At 41.9% G+C, this 16,563-nt stretch overlaps 1 long non-coding RNA gene across 15 annotated transcripts in view; it reads left to right on the top strand.

Annotated features, from left to right (window-relative positions):
* LOC134517284 (uncharacterized) overlaps positions 1-16,151 on the top strand; it is an 81,973-nt gene extending 65,822 nt beyond the window's left edge. For 4 of the 15 annotated variants that reach the window (XR_010071582.1, XR_010071591.1, XR_010071579.1 and 1 more), the window contains 3 exons: positions 5,859-6,021; positions 7,656-7,772; positions 14,616-15,198. This is a non-coding gene — a long non-coding RNA (uncharacterized LOC134517284). Of the gene's footprint in view, positions 1-725; positions 826-2,900; positions 3,036-3,578; positions 3,719-5,858; positions 6,022-7,655; positions 7,773-7,925; positions 8,042-14,615; positions 15,205-15,272 lie in introns of those variants that run through there. The other 11 variants (XR_010071590.1, XR_010071580.1, XR_010071585.1 and 8 more) reach the window with 8 other exon arrangements.
* The last annotated feature ends 412 nt before the right edge of the window (positions 16,152-16,563 follow it).

Raw genomic sequence — 16,563 nt, 5'->3', positions numbered from 1 at the left:
GGTTTCTCCGGAAATCTCTATACTACTCAAATCTTTATAAACCTGTTTCCCCTCAGTTATTTGTGCTAAGTGTTCAGTACTGCTCTTGAATGCTCAGCATGCTGAGCAGGTCAGATGGATTCTTATAATTCCTACATTTTTCAAAGCCTTACATAGCATTTAAGCCACATGATTCTCTCTAAAATCAGTAAGAGCTGCGTGACTGAAATCCTGTGTGATGTCCTAAAAGTGTAACAGTAGCTACCTTTCAATACTTCGACAATATTTTTCTGCCTTTGATTCTTGGGAGCAGATGCAGGTTAATTAAACTATAAACTGAGCTTGCAGTAGGCGATCATTATCATTATTTATTCAGGATTGATAAGGCTAGTGAAAATGACCCCTTTCTATACTGCGACAGGAATTGTGCGTGTATCTGTACATTCAGGAAAACAGCAACAAAGCCATGCGTATGGTCTGCCATAAATCTGAACAGCTGTGCCATTTATTCTCACGTGCAGTATAATATGGCTACATGCAAAATAAAGATTCATTGTCAAGCGCCCTGTGCGCCATGGTATACGCCCGGCATGTCAGCAAAGTTCAGCTCGCAACACTCGGAGCTTTCACGTGCCAGGAGCACAGGCGAAGAAGGGAGTAATGGTATCTAGCCTAGTGCAACGTAACCACAGACAGCCCTGTAACTGATACCGCTACTCCAATCTTGTTTTTTCACTTTGGACTAGACTTTACAGCTAGTCTGCTGTCTGAGGAGGTGGAGCTGAAGCATGAAGCGGTCCTGGCCTGCTCCCGTTCGAATCAATCAAAATGGTGGCAGAGACAACAGTTAGTGAGTTTTGCCTCCGTTGTGATTTAAAATCCCGAGCTAATGTGCAAAAAAAGAAAAAAGCAAACGGAGCTGCTTAGTGTGGCGAGGTCCATAGAGCATCTGTTCCATGCACTGCAAAACACTTTTCAGTATCTTAAAGGGCTTTGGACTGGTAATTCGAGATTGTAACTGTGGTACATCAAGGAAGAACGCCTGCTCTAAGGAGGAGCTCGCGCCTGCAGTAGACCCTGGAGTCTGAAAGGGAGACTTCACCATTAACACTGGTTTGAGAATACAAACCCATTTAGCCAGCTGCCAAGGCCTTTTAGTTACTTTCATTTCCCATCTGAACAGGATTTGAACTAGTGACACAAGGGTAAAAAGCTTGCTATCCTGTTACAAATCCCCTGAAACTTCTGCTTCCCCAGCTCTCCTTACTGGTAAAGCTTTCTCTTTAACAGCTGCCTCTCGCATCCTCTCTGGATGGGGAGGTCCTACAGCTCTGGCCTTAACATTCATGCAGTTTTACAAATAAGTTACACTTCAGAATATCAGTAATGTTTCTAAAAAAGCCTGGCTGTCTTGAACATCCAGGCAGGCATTTGCCTAGAGGCGTCTTTTAGTCTAATTGGATAATTGCCCAATACTGTAAAGGCAGCTAAGAATGCCTACCCCCCTACACCACCACCCCCCATTTTTCATGTTATTTGCATGTATTTGTCTAACATAATTAGCAAAATGCACAAAGTAGCTGTTGATGTTAATTACAAGGCTGCATCTGGAAATACTTGTAGCATCTATTTTTGATGGGATTTTTCAATTTGAAAAACACAATCAATTTTTAGAGCAATAGATAAAGCATCATTTTTCATCTCTGAGAAGAGAATGTATGAACAAGCCCCTTAGGAGTCTTCCATTAAAAGAAGCTTTCATAGTTCCTGCCTCAACTTTTGATTGCAAGGTATTATTAAATACTCTGAAATTTCATTAATTCAGAAGAAAGTGGAAAGAATTCCCCCCCAAAACTATATTTTCATTTTTCTCACGTAAAATTCCTCACCTTGGAATATATCTTTTGTATAGTTAGAGTAACTTATTCCTATATTGAAGATGTGGTATCAGGTGCACTGCAGACTCTGGCGTCTTAAAATACTACTTAACAGCCTTGTTCATACATGCCATAAAATTCTATTACGGTGCATGCTGTTAAACAGCTCACTTCATTAGGAAGAAATGGCAATTCCTTCTACGTTTTTACATCTATTCTTTTCTGTACATCTCACTAGGAAACTCTCAAAAAACATTCATACAAATTTGGGTATCCAATAAACTGTTGAGTCTTATTTAACAAAAACTGAAAAGCAATTGGAGAGACATAGGAGATGACAGTGTAAATTACATTTAGAAAATGTTTTTCTTATGTCTAAAAGATTTTATTTAACATAAATTAAGGCAAACAATTCTAGATGCTATCTATTTGTTTTGCAGCTGGAATATTTTTAATAAGCAAGTGTTAGCAGTAATGTTTTGCTCTTTACTTTGTTAGTGTAATGCGAACGATCCCGTAAAACAATTTATGCTGGAGCTTCAGTTGCTTCTGAAACGTCAAGGTCCCTTTCCATCAAACCCTAAATCTGGCACTAATGGTTTATATGAGGCAGAAGCCGGGAGGGAATTTGGCTTCTGTAGAGAAAGCACCACTCTCTCTTGTGGTGATTCTTCAGCCCATGGTCCACAGTTCCCTGCCCAGGGATCACACGCTGCTTAAACGTATATCAAATACTGTGTTTAGCAAGAGCCAGACAGTGGGTTGCTGACCTGCGTTGCGATGATTTTTAATTTTTTTTTGTGATGTCGTCCTTTCGATGTACTACCTTTGCTGATGGTTAGCAACATAAACCGGTTTTTGTTTGGTGCTTGGCATAACAGGGCCCTGTGCCAGGGAAGGCTGTGCCCTCTGAGGCACTATAGTACGAACTTGGGGGTGGGAGGGAGCTGGCTCTGCTTCCCTTGCAGTGAGCATCACTGCTGTGAAGCCGCCATGCTGGCCTCCTTGCATTGAGAGACATTGCAGTCGTTTATTTTGCCAAAGGCAGGAGTTTCACAAAGTGCAGAAACATGCTGGACCACTGTGGAGTACGAATGGCTAGTGGACTAGCAGTCTGCCTGAGAATACGTACGGGAGACTTGGATACGCTCTTAAAACAACAAGAAAGTGTAAATATGGGTAAGTCTTGGCTGTAACAGTATCTTGTTGAAATATTTTTGTGGATGCTTAGGAAACGAGCGAAGTGTTCAGTTAAATAACTGATTTTTTTTTTTTACAATTTTACATAGTCTGGGGAGTGTCCATACTGGGATAAGTAAGCAGCTTCAGACCCCAGCAGAGACCTCGGGGACTCTCAGTATATACACAAGAGGAAGCTATAGCAGGTCCCCTGGTGATTTAACTTGTTGTTTTTGTGGTTAGAGGCATTTCAATTAGGAAACAATTGCTTTCCCCTGAAGGAAGAGTTCAGGATTTTTGCAGGGGTTAAAGCCCACAGGCCCCTATTTAGCTGAGAGATAAGAGTGAGCAGCTTCTATTTATGCCATGCAGCTGTTGAAATGAGCACATTGCTGGCTGGAGGCATCAGCACAGCTGCTTTAAGTAGCTTATTGAATCTGAAGCTTTGCTGTTTACTGCTGCCCTTTTATTCCTTCTTAAAACACAGACAGAAAAATCATGTTTGTTCTCACAGAATAAATACCTGTTCCACTCTTTCTCTAGGAAAAAAACGTGCTCGCTTCTGAAAAGCGACACAGGAAGTCAAATAATACTCACGTAGACTTATCTCAGTTTTCCGGAGCCTGGACAAAGCAACCACAGCGTGTGCGGGAAGAGGTCGAGCCCTATTCTCAGCCTTCAGGGTAGGGAGTCAATACTCAGACACCGTATGTTTTATACAGCGCCCCATACCACACTATATTTCTTCCCCAGCACCAGCCAGAACCGCGCATGGAAGAGCCCAGGGCTCTCAGGGCCCCCAGTAAGAGCCAGAGCCAAGAGCAGACCGACTGGTGCTGCAGCTGGGGTCAGTCCTCACACCAGCCAGCAGTGCCCATAATCATAGAATCTTCATGGTTGGAAAGGACCTCTGAGATCATCGAGTCCAACCATACACACACAAAAAACCCCCTACAATCTCTGCTACTAGAGCATGCCCTGAAATACCAAATCTACACGTTTCTTAAATACCTCTAGGGTCCTTTTTGTTCCTCTCAGGGACAGTTAACTTCCTTGCTGTCAACCACTCCATGCATTAGGGTAGGGTGGTTGCTTTTCTTATGGCTCCCTCTCATTGATCTAGCACCAGGCAGAGGATTTGGAAATAGAACAGAAATCATCCTATGGGGAGGCATCCCGGAGCTCTGAGCCTGTCCTCGGCAGGGCAGGGTGGAAGATGCAGGAGGGAGGGTGGAGGTCAGTACACTGAACTACTGCTGTTCTTCACCCCCTCAGTGGATGTAAGAGGCAGAGTAGATGCTGAGATGCCCTGAGCTGGTTCCAGTTTGTACTGGCTGTGCAGAATCTGAATTACAACCAGGTTTGGAAAAACAGCTTCAAAGCACAAAGGTTTTACATGGCAACCTCTTCTCCCGGCTTCTTTCCCCATGTGGAGCCTGGAGAACTATGCTCCCGCGTGCTGTTTTCCTACAGCCTTTGATACATGCACATAAAATGCTGTAGCACTGGTTGGTGCCTCACAGGCATGTAAGAAAAAGGGAAACAAAAGAGATTGCAAGTCTATATAAAATTCAATAGAATAATTAAATCTCATGCTGCTGAGGCAATGTATAAATAAAAAATGTAGGCTGTCACCTGTACTTTACGTTTATTTTAAAATGTGATGTTATTAAGTAGAGCATGTCAGTTTGTTAAATTATTTTATTATAGATACCTATATACAATGTGAATTCAAATCAAAACAGCTGGCTACTAAGGAGCTAGAAACAATGCAGTTCCTGTATGAGCTAGTGAAGAAAGTTAGCCTTCATTTTAATTTTAGATATGGGCCTGGAAACATTATGAAGCTTAAATTGAATAGTATATAATGAATAATTTCAATCACACTGTAACTTTATCTAAAATTGAGGAACCATTTAAATATCTTTCCAGAGAAGAACACCCCATTCTTTTGTGAAAATAGGGTTCCAACAATAGCAGTACTTTAATGAAAGCCCTTATTGAGAATGGAAATTAATTACTCAACTGCATAAAAGGACTTATGATGAAATCAATACAGTAGAAAATTTGTAATGTTAATTCAAATCTAAATTGACTATGGAAAAAAAAAACCAACTTCAAAGGAACTACTCCAATGGGAATCTTCCGCTGACTTCAGGAGGTGTAGGCAGGGCTTGTAATTATAGCAGAGCTGTAAGAAATGACTGAAAAAAAGACAAGCAATAAAGGAGGACATCAGCCTGTACGCCTGGATGAGTAGGTTCCCTGAAAGCACTGTGGAAATGGGCTCCAGATGTTGTTCTCTTTGTGCCGTGGCTGCACGGCCACCAAGTTTCCCAGTGCACCAGCTATGTGAGGCCGGTGCATTTGGCTCCCTGCTGGGCCCCGCAGTATCTTCTGGCACAAGAAGGTGTTTTTATCATCCAGGGAAGAAGATTGACTGTAAGTCTGCACGCCAGCAGGTAGAGCTTCTATAAATCACAGGCCTTAATAATGTCAGGATAGTGTCAGACTAACCAGGCACCTGGCAAGTGCAAAGCTATTACCGGGCCACCTTGGCCTGACCCCGGGGCTTCCCCAGCTCTATCCAGGCACCAGCAGTGAGTCCCCTGTGCCCATGGTGTAAAGTGTCTGTGAAATGTAGCCCAGGTTCTGCCCTCGCTGCTGCAGGTGCCGTCTCCGTCTCTGGATGTGCAGATTATAAGACTGCTTTGGCACTCTAATCATCCGTGTGCCAAGGATTTACACATCCTAGCATCCCTCTGCAGGTCAAGCCCGTGAGAGTGCCAGGTTATTGATGCAACTTATCTGTTGTTACTCAAGGTAAAAATCCCTGTCACTGTGGCGCTTGCAACTGGGAGAGAAAGAAGTAACTCATCCAGAAGTCTCCAAAACCTGACACATCCCATCAGTACCCCACAAATACGCTAGAAAACCAACAGGAGCGGAGCACTTCAGCAGCTCTGAGGCTTCCTGTGTTTGTAAGGTGAGTCCATAAAAACGCCCTACATCCGCTCCTGCTGTTTGAGATCCAGATGGTCATTTAGGACTGCACTGAAGACTGCCTGTGCGCACAGGGGAAAGGGCTTGGATGCGATGGGAAGCGTTAATTTCCCAACTCTAGGTACTGCTGTGAACAGGCTTCTGAGCTGGGAAGAGGCAGAGTTGGGTTAGGTAGATGCACACTCCAACACCAGTCGGTGCCGTGGGGTACTTTAAAACTTTTTCACACACCTAATTAAAAATGGTTATGCTGTTCATCTAGTATATCTGGGCTAGAACTTACATGATCTACTTCGGGCTATGATATAGAGACAGTTATAAAAGGAAGAAAACGGCTATTCTGAATAGAAAAAGCTCCCAAACGATAATTACAGCATCACCATGTAGATATGGCAATTTAGCTACAAATGTCACCACAGTAACTCAGAGCAGATGCATGGCATACTCCATTCAACATGCTAACTGCTGAAACTTGGTTTTCCTTTTCCCCTGGAATTTTTTTCTCCCCTTCTATATAGGTTGGTTTTGGGTATTTACAAGCAACCCCCGTAAACTGTCATACATCTGGGCAGAATTGACCCTGAAATGTATTCACCATACTGCGTGCAGCCAGGCTTACGCTAATAAAGAGTGCTCTGAAGAAATAGGTTAGCTGCAGCATTAATCTGCTTTGTAGCCTGGGTTGAAGCAGGACTAATGCTGTGAGCTCCGCTAGCTCTTGGGAGCCGCACGCCACCCTTGGGAAGCGATGGCTGAGAGGCTGAGGACCTTCCCAGGGTAACGGTATATTCAATACGCACCCAGCTCTCGGGGCTGCGAGGCAGCACCCGCCCTCCTCCCTCTTTCTTTACACGGCTGGGAGGAAGCTTCAGCATCGACCCCATGCTCCCCCTGAACAGAAAGAAAACCCCCCCGTAGTGTGATGAGGGGAGTAATACATATAATACACTGAAGTGGTGAGGATTAGGCTTCCAGCAGAAGAAGGTGGTTTCTGTGTCGGTTTGGAAGCTGACCGACTGGTAACGAATGACTAAAAAAAAAAAACAAACAAAAAAACCTAAGAATAAATGAATAAATGAGCCTTGCTGTTTGGCTGTGACATGCACATTCAGCGCAGCTGGCCAGGTCCCGGGAGGACGGCCGCGTCCTTGCCCTTCCACAGCCTGCCCTGTGAGCGCTCTCATTTGAGGCCAAGGAGATTTTTAGATGCCACAGGATAAAGGCTTTGAAGAAATGACTGTTATTACTGTTCTGATTGTTCTTATTACTGTCATAATTAGGATGATGGTAAGAGCTGAAAGCCTGAAAGATTAACCCGTTGGTACAAGTTCAGGTAGCTTCTTGAATTCTCAAGCTATTTATATACAACAGGCAAAAGTCAGAGTGAAAAGGGAAGCTGGTTTATGAATCTGTTCGGGCAGGAGTTGAGCTGAACGCGCTCCAGCCTGCAGCTGGGAAAGCTGTCCCAGACTGAAGGGGGAGGAAAGGTTTGATTAATTTTCCAACAAGGGCCTGTAACTTGTTGTCCTTTGTATTAAACATAAGTAAAATTCTGTAGAATTTGCAAGTAAAACTTGTATCTCACTTGTGTAGTAAACATTTTGTGTATTGCTGCAGGATTTGCTGGATGCCCTTACACAGGTCCACTGCAGTCTCATGAGCACGTTAAAATGTATTTTAGACACCTCTCTATGGTGCTCAGATACCAGGAAAATTCCTCTTGGATCCTTCCAGGTACGACTCCTCATTTTGCACTGTCATCCTGCGATGCATCATTCTGCTGTATCACTGTGGCCAAATCAATTCCCCGGCCCATTTCATTAACCCATGTGGCTCCAATACCTACCTCTTCTTTACCACACGGAGAATTTTTTTGCCTGCACAAAGGTACAGGAGGAGTTTTCTGCTAGGGAGAAGATGTAATGATGGTGAACAGCAAGCAGGCAACACCGTGGAGTTGGATGGTGGGACTCGACACATGGGATCAACCTTTCCGCTAGCACGTATGTACATGCTGTTGTCTCAGGATAGTAAAAAGCACATTGCTTCAGAAATGGGACCAATGAGAGGTTGGCCACTGCGTCACCTGTGTTGACAGCATGTAACCCCGCTGCTACGTTGGAGTACTGTACTAACCAGGATAAGAGAGATCATGTCCTGGCCCAATATCTCTTGGTATAAATTTTTCACTATTTGTCATCTTTTCACCCACACTTCCCTGCATCTGAGGGTGGGAGAACGCTTTGGCCTCGTGTACTTAACCTGTGTTTTCACATGCATAAGCACATACTATTGTAAATAATAGCGTAGACCTTCAGTAAACATTCAGTGCTGTGGCCTGGAAAGAAAAATTTGTGCTCTGTTTGCACTGTAATATGCAGCTATGTTAATTGAAAAGGGTGAAAAGAAAGAGTCTTACCAGAGCTGACATTGTGGGAAAGGTCAGAAATATTCCTGAAGCTGGTGGAAGGGAAAAGTCTTTGCAGTAGAAGCATGCTCCTGGGTTTGCTTGCAAGATGTTTGTCCATGCTTACGCCAGAAGTAATTGTTAACACTTGGAGCTCCATAGTATAATAAAAGTGCTTCTTTTTTAGGGCTATATATCAAACTATCTGGAAATTAGTGGGGGAGGAACTGGGACAGGATTTCTTAGTTTTGCAGGAAGCTTCTCCTGATCTCATTCCTTTCTTAAAGCTTTAGTTTTGCAAGGAATTTCAGCACCTGTTCACGGGCCTGTTCTACTACGTTTTAGTTTCATAGGCACCTTTGAAGTTGTAGCTGAGTGGCTGTTTTGGGTAGAACATTAGAGCAACTCCTGTTATTGCCGTTCTAACGCTATGAGGACATACCCTGAAAGCTATTTCCCTTCTGCTCTGTCAGCTGGAAACAGCCTATCACGCAAATCCCTACCTCGAGACCGAATTGTAATCAGCCTGTTCAGATCCTGGTGCCAAAGTATTTGTCGGAAGCAACCTGAAGCTTTTTCTCAAGAGTGAATAATGGAATTGGATTTACTCCATGTTATATGGCACTGCTGTCAAGCATCCCATTGACTGAAAAGTGTTTAGTGATTAAAAGCTCCAAGTCAGTAAAGGAATGCAAAGAATTTAATTAAATTATGACATCTACGTGTCTGGCAAAATGAAGCAGAAATATCCCATAAGCATAGGTGCATTACCATTGATAAGCAAGAGTAAATAATATGTGTAATAATTACTACAACAATGAAGGTGAAATAATAGCTTATTAATATTTTTTTCTAGACTAAAATCTAGAGAAACCACACATTGCTGCAAAGCATTTATTTTAATTCTTGTTAAAGAAAAATTCTTCAATTTACATATTTTGCTTAGTCCTATGGAAAAAGAAAAAGAATTAGAGAAAAATTGAAAGATTTTAGAAAAATAGTCTACTTAAGCACTGTTTCTAATATTAATTCTGTAGCTATTGATATGAAGCTCAGGTCTTGATTATTTTTTTTTTAGATGGTATTGATACCATGTGGTATCCCTGCTCTCTGCTTGAATTTGTCCTAATTATGATATCAAATAGTCAATACGAAAAAGATTTCTGCCCTACACAAAGGGTTGATTTTATGTAGAAATATGAGACGTGTAAGCACATGGATATACATTACAATGAGATTTCCATGCTGTGATTAACTGAGTATAGGTCAAATTTTATTTTAAATCATATGATAATTATCCTATGAACATGAATGTGCCTCCTTAAGGCATACTTCATAGAACTGAATTTTAATGTAGTTAATAGTTTACCACAGATTCTCATTTTTAAAATGTCAGAGAAGCCAAGAAAAGCAAAAAAAAAAAATCATCTAATATTCAAGTCCCAGGCTAAGCTTGCTGTTCAGTCATGTAAGAAGCAAACAGACATCACCGAGCCCTGGCCTGAAGTTGTATCATGGGATGTAATGTCATAATTAGATGTCAGATGGCACTTTTCCGTTTACCAGGCTCACGCTGTAGATGAGCACTGGCTCCAGGGATCAGGCAGTTCAGATGATGGAGTAAGGTTGTCCCAGATACCATCTTTTGTACCCTAATACAGCTGCTGTGGGCCTGATCCAAATTCCACAGTCACCTGTCAGGAGTACTTTAGATAGCCTTTCCTGCAAACCCCCCAAAACTGCTAAATGATCTTTAAAATCCTCTCAAGACCAGTTTTCTGTGAAGCTATAGACCTGTGCTTATGTTGCCTACTGAAGACCGCTTGTGCTCTTTCATAAGGTCTCCTCTCTCATGTCTTCTTCATGCAGATAGACTAATGAAATACTTGTATTAAGGGACTATTACACCCTTTAAAGACTTTCTTTGAACTGTCGAAAACTTGCGAATGGAGTATGATATTTCAGGCCAAAATCGGGCTAGCCAGTGATATGAGACCGTGAGGCTAAAACTGATATTTTTGGCCATTCTGTCTCCTTCCTTGGTACTGCCGGCGACCACGTCGTATAATCCTTCTCCTGAACCAATAAAGCTCCACAGATACACAGCACCTGATCTTGCTTTTCTGTCCAAGCTGCCAGTTGCCCTCTACTCTTTGTGCTAATTCCAGACTAGAAAGAAAATAGCATACCAAGCTGTTAGAAAGCAGCCCGTTATTCTGATAACTAATACTAATGGGGCACTTGGGTGTTCCTGGTGCCATTTGGTTTGGGGGACCCAGGAGACCCTCCAGGCCAGCTGACAGCGTGTAGCTGGACAACACTGATCTAATATCCCTCCCCATAGAAATTCATCCCTGGTGCATCCCTTCTGTGAGAACTTGGTGTGGAATCTGTCGTTACGGGTTTCCAGTTGTTCTGCATCTGTTTTATGCTGACAAAACTATTGGCAGATCCGTGACTGGCAGTGGAGAAATCCAGAAACAAGCCTTTTGTTCTTCATGCTTGAGAAGCAAATATCTGAATCTGGAAATTAAATTTGAGTTTCTTGCCAACATCTAGCAACAAAAATTTGATCGCAAGATGTCTCGTATGTTGGGCCAAATTTTCCTAAGCCTTTCCTTTGGGAAACAGTAGAGATACCTAGGGCGGATCATTCTGGACTTGAAAAGCTAGAAACATCTCTTTCCTTTTTTAAATTGTACATAATAAATATGCCCAAATGTATTTTAGCCAAAAGGATGGAACAATTTAATCAGTCCTCCCTCTCAGCCACTGGTATAATTGCAGGCCAACTCAGAGCAGCCAGTCTTGAGAGACCAAATCTTTCTGCCAGAATAACAGGCTGTTTGTCAAAGAACACCCTCGTGAGGAAAGACAATATTCCCACGCAGGTCTGATCAAAGCAGGTTTTTTCTGCCACTGCCGATATGCACAACTAAGCAACTTCTTGCAGCTCTGCTGCTCCGTTGGAACTCATCCGGACACCTGGGGTCTGGTGTGAGTTAATGGATAAGGATTAGTTATTTGCCAGCCTAAATTTTCCCTATCTATGATTCCTTTCCCCAGCTCAGGTTGCTGTATGGTTTCACAGTAAAATACTTCTCATTGGCAAAAACTCGAAAGTGTCTGTTTGAAGGATGCGTGTGCTTCCTTTGCCATCCTTTAGGCAGGCAAATGCAGGGCCGGCATCTTGGGTTGAAGAAACACGGCCATGGTCTCCATGTTCCCTAAAACTCTGCCGTTGCTGATAATGTGATAATCTTCTAGTTCAAAATAAATGGGGGCAAGCAGGATCTCCTCTGCGCAGGGAGTCGGACCCTCCAGCTGAATTCAGCCCCTTGCGTTGTAGTCAGCTCATGTATCCCATACAATTGCTCCCAGCAATTTTGAATCGATTTTGTTAGTTCCTGATCTTCTTCCCCACACCTTGTCTTACTGAAGTTAGTCAGCCTGGTGTGAAAGCAAGAAGAAAAGCATGAAGAGGGAAAAATGTAAGGCAGTGAAGTATATTGAATGTGCACAATTATGGGGGGGGAAAGGAGCAAATCTATTCTCCTCCAAACTGTAGACCTGTGAAAGCTGTTTTTAAAGCTGATGCAAGGTTAGTAATCTAACTGCTGTTGTCCTCTTTTTCCTGCAAAACATTCCTGTCTATGGCAGAATGAGCTGGAATCAGTAGTTAAATCCTCTTTAAATAAGCAGCGGTTTCTAAATTGTTTTTGAGCTTAACACATGGCAGGCGGGCCCTCCACGGCTGCCCTGCCTGGAAGGCATCTTTGGTAGGATAAAATGAACTATTGCACCGGCGTTCCAGGACATCAACAGATCTGTGAGGGCTCCAAATATCGCTTTGTAGTAGCTGCCAGGATCACATCTGTTACCTGTTGGGGTGATGCTCAAATGCCTCTGATCTAAACCAGGTGTCAAAGTCAGCAGAATCCAATCTATAATGTATGAACTCCTACCGGAGCTTAAAATTTGGCGTTTAGATGGAATGTGTCTGTTCCATGCCCTTTATCTCTGTCCTTCACAAAAGACCATCAATTCTCAGCTGAAAAACAGCATCCGTGCTTTCGTGTTTTGCGTTCGGCTCTGCAGGCTGTCAAAGGTTCTCGTGGGAATGACCTCACAAACTCTTCCGTAATAAAATTCTGCAGAACAATCACAGTGCAACCCGGAATATCTGCTCGATTTACACTGCAACACATGGAGCAGCACTTCTGGTTTCTACCTTGTGTGCCATGGCAAATTCTTGTGATTCTGAGCGGTGAAACGGCTGAGTGTATGCACAGCAAGGCAGATGGGACTGATTTATTAGAGTTCAGTAGGTTATCATTACTGTAGGAAGAGGTAATGACATATACTCTAATTAGAAAAAATACTCAGTGGTTAGGGTGAATGAAAGGCTAGAGCTGATTTGACCCCAATCAGTACAAATGAGGATACAGTGCTTCATCATGCAGACAGCGCCAATAGCATCGGGGTTCAAAAGCCATCTGGTCCTTCCAGCCTTTAAAAGAAACGTGCTCAAGGGTGTTTCGAGGAGTGTTGTGTGTCAAACTTTGGTCTTTTCATGCAAATGGGAGTGAGCTGGGCTTCTGGAGGGCAATCGCTTTAATTCTTGTTTAAGTCATTGTAATGTCTGGGAAAATTTTAGCATGCTGGCAGAATTGGTACCAAGATGACACCCACCTACTGCCCATGTCTGGCCTGAGAGTCGTTGATTACACATTAAAATATGAACTCCATCTCCTGGTCAGCCTTACTTTAGGGACATCCATGGGTTTGCAAATCACAGTACAAAGAGCTAACCAGCAATGGGGTTACTGGCCGTTGTTTTTACTGTTTCTGAGATCCTCGCATAGCTCAAATGAAAGTAAAATTGAATTTATCTCACTGAATGAAACATTAATAATAAAAGGTATCCAAGGATATTTCCCAGCACTATGATGGAATTCAGGTTGCTATCTAACAATTGCTACCGATGAGCTACATGTTTTTATACTAAAAGTGCAAAACCACTCAAATATAGTGGAATTATTTGAGTAGGACACAGCATTTTAGACATCTGCAAATGTGGGGTAAGAAGCTCAAAATTGTCATAAATGTGTTAGCTGGAAGCCTTAGCTAAGCGGTATTTTATATTCACTTGCAAGTAATAGAACTACCAGTTAATTTGGATGAGTGCAGCCGTTCTCATTTCTCAAAATGTTTTGGGTGGTGTTGGGCTTGAAGAGGTATCAACATATCAGCTTGCCCTTTGATCTCATATTTCTGGACATTTTTGCAAGTCTAAGGACTAGAAAAGTGTATTTAAGCTGTGTTTAAAAGGAGATGTTTAGGCTTTAGAGCATACTTTCAAGGCAAAGGAAAAGCGAACGGAGGTTTTTCACATCAATTACAGCAGATGCAGAAAGGGGGAAGGCAAGTCTAAACCAGCTGGATAAATAAGAGAAAGGGTTCACAACAGCCCAGAGAAAAAAGGGTATTTAAAGTTTTACTCATCTCCGTATTTAGCCCCTTCCCAGCTTTCAGGGGAGAATGTGCTGTTGGCCCTCTGGTTCCACCAATCTTTTAGCAAAGAATAAAGCAGCCTGGGGATTTTTGTGTGAGGACGTAAGGTCAGGTGCGTGACGATGAACTCTCACTGGGTATCACAGCCTGAGTCCCAAAGGGGCCCGGAAAAATGAAAGTGAGTATTAAAGTATGTTACAGCCTTGCAGTAGCTTTTGCAAGTCGAGCTTAGGGTATTTAACTTCCTTTTATTAAAATGTGCAATTAACAGTCAAGGTCTTGGAGATAGTCACAGCCTTTGTGTTTAAAATATTTCACTTAGGGATGAAGTCTTTAATTTCTAATGGAAGCTATTTCAGGAAGAATATATATATGGAAACCTGACTTAAACGTACTGTAAATTATTTGATAAAGAAACCCTGCTTCCATATAAGCTGAAATATGATTTTGGGGGGGGATTTATATGCTAGTTTGGAATATCAGGAAGCTCCAAAAAAAAAAAGAAAAATCAATCCTGCAGCTACTTAGCTCAAAAATTATGTTAATTAATTAGTAAAAACATAATTTTACCTGAGTAAGTGTAGCAGCATAATTGCCATCTCTCCTGAAAAAAAACCCCAACCCACTAATGATTTTACTTCTTGTCATTCTTTCAGAGTCTTGGCATTCCAAGCAGCAGAAAACAAATGCCCTGCGACAGACTGAGGGAACTTTATCCACCGCAGCATCCTTTTCCATAAATGTATCTTCTCCCCGCGTGACACGACCCGCAGAGGAAGCCAGACGCACCTGAGGGAAGCTGCCTTGGTGCAGGAGGTTTGCCAAAACACGAGCGTTGCCCCAGCAGCGTGGGATTCTTCACTTCTTACAGTGGCTGAACGGTGTAACTTTTAATTTATCCATTCAGATCTTCTTCCTTTCAGTATTGCTTTGGATTTCTGGGTATCATGTTCACATTGCAATTGTGCAGTGAGGGCTTATGCAAAACATAAGCACTGTATTCCAAATATAATTAAAATTTCTAGTTGCCTCTCTCCTTGAAAACGTATTTAAAAGAGGTATATGTTATCATCCATATCCAACTTGCGTTGGAATGGAAAAAATAAATCAGGTGAGGAAGACTTTGTCATAAAGTCTAAATGTGGAAGAGGATTTCTCAGGTAATGTATCATATGACTTAGAATATTAAATATTACTAAGAGAATTACTAATATTTCTAATAGAATATGAATGATTAGACTTTATGGTAGTAAAAGAATATCATATTTAAATTTGCCAAATACAACAACTTTGTAATTTTTGCTTTTTTATAGTTCAAGAAACCTAACAGAAATACAAATAAGGAAAAATACAACCAAACCTCCATTAAAGAAGTGACAAGGTCCAAAATGCAAACTGAACAAGATTTGCTTATTCTGTGCAAGAGAAACCTCTCGCTGGTACAACACTTGTGTGGCTTTGATGCCGAAAATAGGGAAGTAGCCTTGAAATAAACTTTTCATATTAAACCGGCTTTCTTTAGTTGATCAATATTGGCAAAAAGGTCTTATGACAACCACAGTTTTAAAATTTAATAACATACAACAATGCATAGTGTATCCAACTTCAAAGTACATTGTAAACACACTCTGGAAAGGCACAGACTTTGCTTTTCTTGGGGTTTTTTGTTTTGTTTTGTGGGGGGTTTTTTGTGTGTCTTTTTTTCTTATTTAATTCTACACTGCAAAAATTTACCCCTAAAAGGATTAGCTAAAATGGAGTTGAGATTCCTCACCACTTAGTTTAGTTCTTTAAATGTATGGACGCTGATGTTTACCTCTTTTTGGTAGAGAGAGATCTTTCTTCTTCGGCTGATTCTTTTTCACACCCCTGGTCCCTGCCCTGCCCAGGCAGCTCTACAGAAACTAAAGAATCTACAAACAGTTGCTAAAGTTGAATGTGGATCCCTTCCAGCGCAGAAAAACCATTAAATTGAACTGGTTTTGTTTACTACAGCTGTACCCAAGGTCAAGATGCTCCAGAAAACGGATATTTCAGTCACAGACGCAGTTTAAAAAAGATTAGAAATAATTAATACAATTTTACGTTTGGTAACTGTTTAAATTCCATTGGCTGACAATGATGTGGAGAACTGAAAGTTTGATGGGGCAACAGCAGGTTTCCCCTTGGCTTCTTTACTTCGCTCCTTCCCTTCTGACTTTTAACATATGAAATAAAATTAAAAAGTTGCTGCCTGCTAAAATAAAAATGTCACAGTTCTGTGATCACAGATCTTTTTGCCTTGTCTGGAAGCAACTCAGAGAATGCACTATTCATATGTGGCTAATATTCAATAACAATAGATGATAGGAGTCGCGATTTTGGTAGTTTAGGTTTTACATCACATTTTACTTTTTACTGATTGACACCCCAGTAATACCAATAGGGCTTAAACACTGGGGAACTAATGTATCAACCACAAAGCCTCTGTTAAATGGGACAGGAAACAATTTAATGCTAAATTCTTCCATTTCTGGGCGAGCAGCTCGGTAGACTTTGGTCTGCGGCTTCTTGGGTGCAAAACACTGGCATGTCCCCCTCACTTCCATTAGGGCTATGGGTTTA

The sequence above is a fragment of the Chroicocephalus ridibundus genome, chromosome 6, assembly GCF_963924245.1.
Source record: "Chroicocephalus ridibundus chromosome 6, bChrRid1.1, whole genome shotgun sequence".
In the NCBI taxonomy this organism is placed as follows: Eukaryota; Metazoa; Chordata; class Aves; order Charadriiformes; family Laridae; genus Chroicocephalus; species Chroicocephalus ridibundus.
This window is presented reverse-complemented; position numbering and strand designations above follow the sequence as displayed.